This window comes from Xyrauchen texanus, chromosome 6 (assembly GCF_025860055.1).
Source record: "Xyrauchen texanus isolate HMW12.3.18 chromosome 6, RBS_HiC_50CHRs, whole genome shotgun sequence".
Classification (NCBI taxonomy): domain Eukaryota; kingdom Metazoa; phylum Chordata; class Actinopteri; order Cypriniformes; family Catostomidae; genus Xyrauchen; species Xyrauchen texanus.
In genome coordinates, this window is record NC_068281.1 from 20509706 (window position 1) to 20521624 (window position 11919).

Below are 11919 nucleotides of genomic sequence, written 5' to 3' on the forward strand. Positions count from 1 at the left end.
TCATCTTCCAACAGGACAACGACCCTAAGCACACAGCCAAGATAACAAAGGAGTGTCTATGGGACAACTCTGTGAATGTCTTTGAGTGGTCCAGCCAGAGCCCAGACTTGAACCTGATTTAAAATCTCTGGAGAGATCTGAAAATGGCTGTGAACTGACGCTCCCCATCCAACCTAATGGAGCTTGAGGTCCTGCAAAGAAGAATGGGAGAAACTGTCCGATAATAGGTATGCCAAGCTTGTAGCATCCTACACAAAAAGACTTGAGGCTGTAATTGGTGCCAAAGGTGCTTCAGCAAAGTATTGAGCAAAGGCTGTGAATACTTATGTACATGTGTTTTTGTTTTTTTATTTTTATAAATTTGCAAAGATTTCAAACAAACTTCTTTCACGTTGTCATTATGGGGTATTGTTTGCAGAATTGAGGAAAATAATGAATTTAATCAATTTAGGAATAAGCCTGTAACATAACAAAATGTGGAAAAAGTGAAGCGTTGTGAATACTTTCTGGATGCACTGTAAATGACAGGAAACAGTCTATTCTTACTTTCTTCCAAGGAGAACAAGGGAGATGTTAAGCAGAATTACCGCCGCAGTCACCATTCGCTTTTACTCTGTTGTAACGAAAAAAGATGCTATGAACGTTAATGGTATCTAAAGCTTACATTATGCTGAACATCTCATTTTGGGTTCCACTGAAAAAAGAAAGCAATACATTTTGGAACAACATGAGGGATAGAACTGTAATAATGACAGAATAAAATTCTTGGGGTGAACTCTCCCCCCCCCCCCACCACCACCAAGAGACAGACACACTTCCTAACTGTCTTTATTGTTTTGATTAGGTAATCTCTTCCAACTGTTTGCAAACGGTAAAAATCCCATACAAAGAAACATCCTTAATGTCTCTTTTACTTCAGTATGCTCAAATGTAAAAGGTGCTGGTCTCTTGGGATTGTTAATGGGAATTTCAAGAGATATCCACTTCCTGCTGCTGTCTTGTATGTGCTGACCTCCTCCCCCTATCCCCGAACCCTTTAGCACACTTCATTACATGCTGTCTAATGGAGGAACCGATGTAAGTGTAAATAATAGGGTTTAGACAACAGTGTGTCAGTGCAAAGCCCTGTCCAGCTCTTTACTAGCTCCACAGTGAGTCACAAATATGTATATGATGTCCATGGCCCGGCAGATCTTGACAACGTTGTAGGGTAGCTGCGTGACCACAAAAACTCCAAACATAGTCAGCAGCACACGGATCAACCTCCACTTCCTCCACATCCTCTCTAGAGGGAGCTTCACTAGAGCTTGCCCTACACTGGTGTAACAGTATAGCATCACCAACAAAGGCAGCAAGAAACCCATTACGACTTCCACCACCTCCAAACTAGCTTTAGCTCTGAGCGCCAAGTCCATTGAATACATTGCCAAACAGCTAATTCTTGTGAGGAAGCTCCCTGATAGTTCAAAACACCAAATCAGGGAGACCTAGAAAACAAGATGTGATCCAGATGACCACACAAAGTTTACCAGAGTGCTTCTTTCAGAAGACACGAGCAACCCCTCTGCTTCTTGTTCCCGGCATCAAAGCCAGGTACTGATCCATGCTGATATGTGCCAGAAGAAGCATGCTGCATGTGAAGTTAATGGTATACAGGGTTAATAGAGGGCAACACCAAGCCTCCAGCCATGGACAGCATCAGTGGCCCAGAAGGGCAGTGTCAGGAGCAAAAATAGATCTGCTACAGCCAGGTGAAGTATAAATGTGTCAGTCATTGTTTTCAGTTGTTTGCAGTATGCATACACCACCACAACCAGGCCATTCCCAGCCAAGCCTATCACCAGAGACGACCCAAAAACAGCTGGGAGGAAGATCTTTGCCAAGGAGCGCATGTCACCCTTCTCGCAGATGGTCTGTTAGTCAACATGGCTGAAGGTGAAGCTGTTGTTTTTGTACTCGGGGTAGTCGCAGTATAGTTCCTCAGAGCTCTCCGTTCTTCCACTAATTTTGAGATTTCTGAAAATGGAAACAATCAATTATTAGGATTGTCAATCGAATAAAATTGTTCATTTAATGAATTACATCAAATGCCACATATATAAATATTTTCTGAAAAGGACCCCCAAATTAAGATAATTCAGTGTATAATAATCAAAATAGGCCTAAATATAATCTAAAGATAATATTAATATACTGTATAATAATATCAGATGATTCAAAGGCGTTACATTATTGTGGCAGACAAGTATAACGCATTGATTAGACAATACGGAAAGTTGCTACAGAAGACAATATAACCCAGATAGCAAATGACCATTGAAACAATGCCAAATCAATGTTGATCAATCAATGCATTGAATTAACATTACAAGGTTATGTTGTTTCAATATCACTTTTGCACCCTCAGTTAATGTTAAAACAATGTTGACATTTCAACAAAAGTATCAATGCTAATGTCACTGAAACGGTGTTGCAGTGCAGTGCTCATTCTACATCACTATCATTGAATCAATGTTAATGTCACTGAATCAGTGTTGCAGTGCAGTGTTCATTCTACAACACTATTGTTGAATCAACGTTGAAATTTCAACAAGAAAACACTGGTAATGATGTTTAATCAATGCTACAATCTCATGTTGGTTCAATATCACCTTTCCATCCTCAGATAATGTTGTAACAATGTTGAAATTTCAACAAAAAATCTGTTAATGCCATTGAATCAGTTACACTGCAATGATGACTCTACATCACTTTTGTTGAAACTACATGGAAATTTCAACCAAAAATCAGTATTTATTTATTTACTTTTTTTTTTTTTTTTTTTTTTACATTTAATCAACATGGCAATATGATGTGCCTTCAGTGAATGTTTAAATAATATTACAATTTCAACATAAAATCAATGTTAGAATGTGATCACTTGCATCCTGCGTTAAGTGAATTCTTTCTTTGTTTTAAAAAAAAAATCAAAGCAGCACATGTGTAAAATGGAATATTCTCGCTCTCTCAAGTGTCACTTCTGAGTGACGTCAATTGCTGATGATTATGCACAGAATGCTAACGTATTTTAAGGGATCTATTGTTGTTTAATTAACAATGAAACTAAATGTTTTTTTTTATTTAATTAAGACATTACTAATATATATTGATGAAACAATATGCACTTTTTAAGTGGCCTATGTGGAAATGTTTATTCAAAGCATTTACACTTTTTTTAATTAATGTATTCATTTCAGTCAACTGTCAGTACGGAGCCCCGCTCGGTTCACGGGAAAGAAGAAAAAATGCTGCGTCCGAATAAACCTCTGCACCCTGCTCAGTCCAGTGGCATATTAGCAGCTATCTAGATACATTTAAATGTAGTTTAAGCGATCTCTGAATTCGCGGTACCCGTAAACTGGATAGTCTTTCATCGGGGTTTCTCGCCATCGTAACATACGGTAATCGGCTAACCTTCTCCGGGTCAAGTTCCGGATCAGAGAGCTCATTCAGATTCTGGACCAATCGGCGGTGAGCAAAGTGACAGTCACTCCCCCAGTGTCTCTCACTTCAATTTAAAGTGCACTTCAACGAGACAATTTTATACATTTACAAAATAAGCTATTTATGGCAAGAAATATATTTTTTGGCAGTCTTACATTTGTTTAAAGACAAAATAATTATATAATTTCAAGGAGGATGTTAATACATTATCAGTAATGATCGAATGACTTTAAAATATAAAAGCTTAATCACTCCACCATATACTGTCAGAAAAGTGTGAATGCCACTCAAACCCCTTCTTATTAGGATTTGCTGGCAGGGATGTCATGAACATACAGTATTTCACTTGAAGAAAAATAAAAGCACACTAGCACACCTAATATGTCTTTATTTTATCTTATGCTGCTAGAAAGAAAGAACAAATAATATTAAGTGCATATCTACTCATTTTACAATTGCTCACATTTTTATTATTCAATATTGTATTAATGTCTAATAGTATTAAATTACATTAATTTAGTTATTTAAATGAACAATAAAGCTTTTAATATCAATTTTCTAAAAATAACAAGCCTGAATGTTCTTATTGTGGACATATATAAAGTTACATTCACATATTATCTATTTTAATATTTTCTTCACATTCAGATTTTTTGTGCTCTAGCAGCAGCAGCAATGTTTCTTCTTGCTGTGCCTTTAAATTCTTTATCATTTACTTGTGATCCTCTGTGCTGTGTAAACGTATTATAATTAATCGTCCATTTTAAAGTGATTATTCATGTTGTGTGAATGTGTTTTGATTTATCATATTTTTTTACGTCCTCTTGTGCTGTTATAATTGTGTTTAAATTATTATAAATTTCATTAACATCTTCAGCTGAGAAGAAAATCTCGCTGACTCTCTCGCGAGATGTGACTTGCGCGGTATCGCACGCGATCTAATCTTAACCTCTGGATCAAACTCTGAATTAATAGAGAAATTTGGTAATGAGCATTTTGATACCACTTAACCCTAATGAAGCCTGATTGGATTTGGTGAGTTTTGTCAAACTAAAACCAATCCTGGAATCCAGAATTTGTTAAACTTTTTTTTGTGATACATGGCACAGCTGTCTTTGATCAGCCATCGAAAACTCCTTTTTACTGTGGCACAATTAATTGCAATGTTTTCTTTACACATATTTTTTATATAATTAATCCCAATGAATAAACACATTAAATCAACAACCTTAATAATGATTTAAATTCACAAAAAGAGAAATAGCAATTGTCAAAAGTTTTTTATATGGACGAATATAGAGTTAATTTGCTTTCTCCCAGAACAGAGAGAAAGCATATGGCAACCAGACAGGATTTAATATCACTTAGGCGTGAAACAGCCAAATAGCCTTCACTCCAAACATTCCGATTCTCCTTTTATCAAATGCCCTTTTCCATGCTTGCTTAAAATCTAAGATAAAACTGAAACTAGAGATTCCTATCAGTTATACTTGGTAAATTCATCCCAGATGTTGCCATCATTTTCTTCAAACAAGTCACAAGGCTTACTAAACATTTATTGTCAAACATGCCTCCCTTTCATAAAAAGTTAATTCACAAAGATAGCACCAAAACGCCTTTTCCATAGACTTTGAAATCTTATGAACCCCAACATAATGGAAAATATTTAAATATTATCCACTATTCACTAAGCGTAGTCACAACAATTAGGCCATAAGTGAGAATACATTGCAAACAGGCTTTAACCTGTAGGCTACATGTTAGTAATGAAACACTGTTTAACACTGATTTTGAACCCTTTGAAATTCCAACATGATCATCAAACTCCAAATGTGGTGCAACATTTTCAAATAGCTGGCAGGCACAATTTAATACCATTAATGTAAGCATATCTTTACATTTGAACAGTTGCAATACTTTCTTTTCAAGGCATATCTGCCAAAAAGTGTAATTTTAGCAACTGGAAAATTTACTTTCAGGTATTTTGGTTAACATCTGCAGCATCTTAATGTTCAAACCAAAGATAATTTATTTAATTATTTTTTTCTAAAACGTTTGATAATATGCCTTTTCTAACCATGTCCTGAAGGCAGAGTGGATACTTTCTGTCTGCTCTGTGAGCAAGAGCCTGTTTACTATAGGCCTGTTACTCATGCAAGCAGAGGTTTGCTCCATCACCTCACCAACTGTGTGTATATTCTTATGTGTTTTTGCATCTGACACTCTTCAAGCAACTGTCCACAAATATGTCTATTTGGTCTTCAAAATGAATTAACACAATATAAGAGAGTTCATGGCATAAATGTAAAGGAAATTCATTTTGAAACTAGGTTTCTTTGTAGTACTTGTACTGTAGGCTAACTTTGGTTTATCTTACCTCCTCCTGTGGTTAAACAGACTTACACAACTTTAACTGTATTTAGCATGTTTTAGTCTTTTTTTCCCCTTTTCTTTTTTTGTGGATTATGGTGTAGCTACAGGTTTTATCTTCAGATTAGTTTGGTCTGGTTGATTAAGCTACACATTTTTGTTGTGGGGAAAAAAATGTCCAAAGGAGGAATGCAGTTGACTTTACTCTGTTTTAAGTTTATTATGTAAAGTATGTCTTTGGAAGTGCAAATGGTTGCTTTTGCATGGATTCTTGTGGTGCACAATGTGCTAGTGTGATTTTAATCAAACAATTTTTGCAGCACATTTTAGATACTGACATGATTACATCAGAACATTTGCAGTAAAGTGTTGTGTCATTATCAAGGATTATACAGATAAGAAAGGAGAGGTATTTTCTATTTGCTTTGGAATGCTAATTGGACAAATTCTTGCCAAGAGGCTTACTATTTTGTGTTTTCTCAAATTTTCTGGCACAGAACCACTCAAATATGCAGCTCACAGAAGCTATCAACACACACTTCACCTCTCATACTCTTTGTGTTTTGAATATATCAACGTCATTCATTTATTTTGACTTCGCTTCTTTTAGCTTAAACACCAGAAAAGCTAGAGCTTTAGAAACCAGTTCATAGTCATAGTTTAGCATTTTTATCTACAGTGTTTTGCAATGGGTCCACAGAGTAAAATTATACTAAACATAAATGCTTTATTGTAGTTGTGATACAAATTAGCATACATCAATATAACATTGTGTTATATAGAAGCCAAGAGTTACCCAGAGTTGTCCAGAGTTACCATCTTTGGGTAAATGCTACATCCTAGTGGTGCCTATTGGGATACCAGATCAGCCAGAATCCAGGTAAATTGTCACATAGATTGTTGTTATTTACCCTAAATATAAATGTTTGAAAATAAAATGTAGTAGAAAGAAAGTATATTATTTTCACAAGCATAACTTGAGGCTGAAACACTGTCGCTACGCAATTGCAATATTTTCTTTTTCAGGGGATGTGGGAACCTGTAAGGAGAACACACAATATGATACTATACAAACATAACATTTGTAATGCTTTGAATTATTAGTTCATAATTTTTTATTGTTATGCAAAAGTGTAGATATAAATTACCTTGGGAGGAACCGCTAGTATAGAGAACTTCCCTGGTTTAGGCTTCTTGCGTTGTTTTCGATCATAGTTCTGCCTTTTAGCACGAGGAGGCTAAATGGGTTAAGGAAAGAATCTGAAATGTTTTTTTTTCTTCTTCACCATTTTCTTATACATGTATTCACCATTTATTTGGTTAATGGCCTGTTGACAGGCTGATCGGATGAAGTGACTACCTTTGGAACTCCACTGTCTCCTAAAGGGGTGAGACCTCCTGGGCGCGGAGGTCTTTTTCGTCTGGCAACCTTGGCATACTCCTGTCTCTTGGTGCGGATGCTCTGATGGGATGGATTAACTAAGTTAAGTTATACAGTATGAAGTATGCAACAATTTTTTTTTTTAAACAAGAAATCATGTCACTGGTGAAGTTTATGTTGATAATACTTTGGAGAATTAAAAGAATGTTCCGGGTTAAATACAGGTTAAGATCAATCGACAGCGTTTGTGGCATAATATAGATTACTACAAAAAATAATTTTGACTCGTTCCTCCTTTTTCTTTAAATAAAGCAAAAATCAAGGTTTCAGTGAGACACTTACAATGGAAGTGAATGGGGACAATCAAAGTGAATGTGGTCAATTTTTGGAGGGTTTAAACAGAAATGTGAAGCTTATAATTCACTTTAATTAATCCTTCTGTTAAAACTGGTGTATTATAAGTTGTTTCATTTGTCATTTTACAGTCATGGGTTTGTTGACATTACATCGCTATGGCAACGAAGTTGGCTATAACTTTACACAGAAAAGGTTAGTAAGTGATTGCGTAACACTAAAATCATGTTTACACACATATTGTTTATGTCTTGTGGCTATACATTTGAAACAGTGGGTATTTTAATTTTCAAAAATTGGCCTCATTCACTTCCATTGTGTCTCACTGTAACCACGATTGTTGCTTCTTTTTTTTTTTTAAAGAAAGTCGAAAGAGTCTAAATTAATTGATGCTGTCCATTGAGCTTAACTTGTATTGAACCCAGAACATTCCTTAAAGGTCAACATGAAAAAAAAATGACCCTAATAAACATTCCAGGTCTATTCTATTGGTAGATAGAATGTTTCTCTTCCTAATAAAAAAATTGTTATACGTGTAATAACTCTTGTCACAATCTAATTTATTCCTTATGGATAAAAACAAGACCCTCCTTAGAATTTTTGTTCTGATTGAATATCTTGTTACTCTCGGATATACTGTATGTCAGACCTAAAGTTAAAGGAATATGAGGACTGACACAACTGAAGGCTGTTATATTCTTGGAAGTTTGAAATCTGTTCTTAGAGATATTGCAACGCTAGTGATGAACTAGCGGCACTCATGATTAAGTTAAAACTGCTTTGTTTTCTGCCTGTCAAAACCAAAATAAATGGAGAGAGCAAAATTAAGACTTGATTATTGTGCAAACTAATGTGTGAAATGCTTCTAGCTTGAAAGACTTTATAACGCACCTGAATAATCATCTCACAAGATTGTACAAAGAAGATATTTGACACCCAGACATACTCACATGTGTACTTACACTCAGTGGCGAGAAGACTTCTATCTTTGCATTACTTTCCTTTTCTGCGGTGACTGACTGTTGCCGTACTATGTGTATCTGGTCAAAAAACATTGTTAAGAGCAAAACAAAGACTTTAATGTTTTGACATTTTTCTTACTTAAAGACATATGGGCACAAATACTCATACAGACTACATAAGGATAGTTTATATAGATCATGCCATCCTTTTAAGCTCTTAACAATAGCGATTCCAAAATATCTGCTGAATGCATTGAGGTTTTTACTGAAGTTTGGACTTGGTGTGCATACCACTGGCATGATGTCAATGTCGTGAGACAGATGATTCAGTTCTGGTTCATTTTCAGAGACCTGATAAGATGAATTTGAAATTACCAAGTCAGCAGATGCATGTTCTTCATCAGTGTTAAATATTAACAAACTACTTTTGAATGGTACATAGTATTTACAGTGCAACTGTACAATTGCAGTCTGAAATGACAAAAATAATGAAATAGTTTCAAGGAAAATCCATGCCCAAAAACACTGTACTTCTTTAATATGTCCTGTTCATTCTAGTACGATTTACCCTGTCTCTTCATCAGAGACACAGCAAGGAAAGTTCATTCCTCACCTCATACTGATGAAGATCCTCCTGTTCAAATGTAAAATTTGGTGGTTGTTCTATGCTGCGTTCTTTGTCAATTTGTTCTCCATGAAGACTGGAGATGAGCAGGCTGAGACAAAACAGCCCTAGATGCACCCAACCCCTCATTCTGCTGCGTTCTGCTGTCCAAACGCATTTCAGCTCTGTTTTGTACTCACACATTTAATCGGTACCAGATGTCCAAAGAGGGAGCAACACAGTACCACATATTTGAAAACATTATGAAACACATTTGCATGTTTGAAGAGAACAACAACACTCTGTAGGTAACATCCTATATCGTATCGGGCATCCTATAACAATACAACAAACATTTCTCATGAGTGATTTGTTCTGGCTGAGGAGAAGTATTTCTCCCATAATGCCCTTATTATTGTGTTTTGTCATTTAGCTATTGGTTTTGCTATTGATTTATAACATTGTTTATTGGGAAATAGATCACAGCCATTAGGCCAAAATAAGAAGATTTGTTTCCCTTAAACTAAGGAAAACAAAGTTAAGTGTAAAATCTCTACAAGATGTTAAATGTCTCTTATTGGAGATTATGCTACCTCAAAGAGAACAGTCTGCACCTTCCTTTGATTATAAACTTATAATGGTAGTTATAATGCAGTGCGTTCTTTTTGGGTCATCCTTATCACAGTTTTAATGAATGGTCGAGAGAGAGTGAGAGAGGAGGGGGGTGCTTTGCCATTTCTGTGCTATTGTTCAAACCAGCTGACTAGATTTACATGTCTGATCTTACAAGCTTAAGTCTGAAAAAGCTTGAACATTTATTAGCCAAATGTCTATACTATAATTGAATTTGTAGATCTGTGACACAGACCAAATTGGTAGGACAAAAGTTAAAAAGAACACATATAATCTGTCAACATTGGTCATACATTTTGGGATATTTGGGGCTCTTCTGTTCAGGACAGCAATGATGACCTAAAGTCGGTCTTTACAAAAACATGAGTGGAACAAGTTACACTCTGGAAAGCTGCCAAGTTGTTGTAAGGTCAAATGCTCAGTTATTTTGAATATGAATTCTAAATATGAATGGAAAGAAAGAGTGACAGCACATGCTGTCCTTATTCTGCAGGGCATTGGTAAAAGGGGATTAATCATCCCCAAATGGAAATTCTGTCATCGTTTACCCACTCCCCTATTGTTCCAAACCCGTATGACTTTCTTTCTTCTGTGGAACGCAAAAGGAGATGTTAGAAATAATGTTAGGAACTAATAATCTCAGTCATCACCATTCATTTTCCTTGCATCTTTTTATTCTTCCCCCCATACAGTTGAAGTGAATGGTGACTATAGGTTTGGAACAACATAAAGGTGAGTAAGTGATGACATATTTTTCTTTAATGGTGAATTATCCCTTTAAATGAGTCTTTTAACCTACCTAAGTTATTAACCCAAATCCGAGTGTTTATCGGTTGGAATTGCTCAATTGCATTATGTGTCTAATCTTATTACATCTAACAGGTCATTGTGGCGAAATAAACAACTTGTAGGCTAAATCATCCATTCCCTTCTCCAAGTATCAAATAGCCTTCATAATGTCCAAAAAGTGTATTTGAAACAACACTGTAGCAGAGCTTCAGCGAAAAGAGCCTGTCAGATTGTAGGTCTCGTGGTTGTACTGTAAATGACTCGAGAGCACAGCAGGTAGTCAACACGCACACGTTCGATTTTCGCGCGATAACAATTCTTGGCAAGATGGACAAAAGCTAAACTTTAAACATTCCCAAAAGACACCGAAAGCCACTGTAGCGATATGCAAGCTTCCATAATGAGTAACCTACCTTCACACTTACACAGCTTTGCAGTTGCCGGTTGATCGAAGAGAGACTGATGTAAGGGTCTGTGCTGAAGACACAACGGTAAGTACTGCGTCAAAACTGTGCATCTTTAGTAGTTCTGTCCAATATAACAGTTGTATATGCGTACAATATATTTTCTTTTTTCTTTTTGATAGACACGTTTAATTAATTTCGTTATTACTCATAGAACTGCAAGTGCTCAGTCAGACAAGCGCGGAATATTGCTGCATGATCCTATTATTTTAACACACAGCGATTTTTGCGCTTTGTGGGCAATACTTAGTTCTGTCATTAGAATAGACCGGTTTATTATTTTTTTTGAAAAATGCTTTTCTATTTATATTAAATTTGGCATTTCAATTTAGTTTAGTTTTCACATTTTGTCTGTTAGTTTTAGTTTAGTTTTCGTTTTCTCAGTGTTTTCTTGTTTAAGTTTATCTCGTTTTTATTAATTAGTTTTAGTATTTTATGGTTGCCAAAGCTAAAGCATTTTCTTGAAATATTTCAAATGTCATATGTCATTACATTTCTCGGTGTAGTATTGTGTTACCTCTAGTGGAAGTTTCATGTTAAATTAAAGTAAACTGTAAATGTTTCAAATTGTATAATGTGAAGATGGGTAAAGTGGGACAGTCAAGCTTGAATTTCCTTAAATGGTAAGAAACTCTTTACTAAACTAATCTTTGACAAGTAAATAATGAACTTTTTGGGGTTTTAAATTGATGATTTTGCATCATGATTAATTTCAAAATTTTTGAGGCAAATCTTTTTAAGGTGATAAAAACAAAAAGTTTATTAAATGGTTTTAATGATACAATGTAATATGATGATTTCTGATGCTAAATTGTATAAGAAAATATGTAAAATAATTTGTATAGATATTCTATAGAATATTTTTTCCTCTGTCCTACT

At 35.4% G+C, this 11919-nt stretch overlaps 1 pseudogene; it reads right to left on the minus strand.

The window, feature by feature from the left end:
* Nucleotides 1-839: 839 nt before the first annotated feature.
* Nucleotides 840-3444, minus strand: LOC127645641 (atypical chemokine receptor 4-like; annotated as a pseudogene).
* Nucleotides 3445-11919: the final 8475 nt, after the last annotated feature.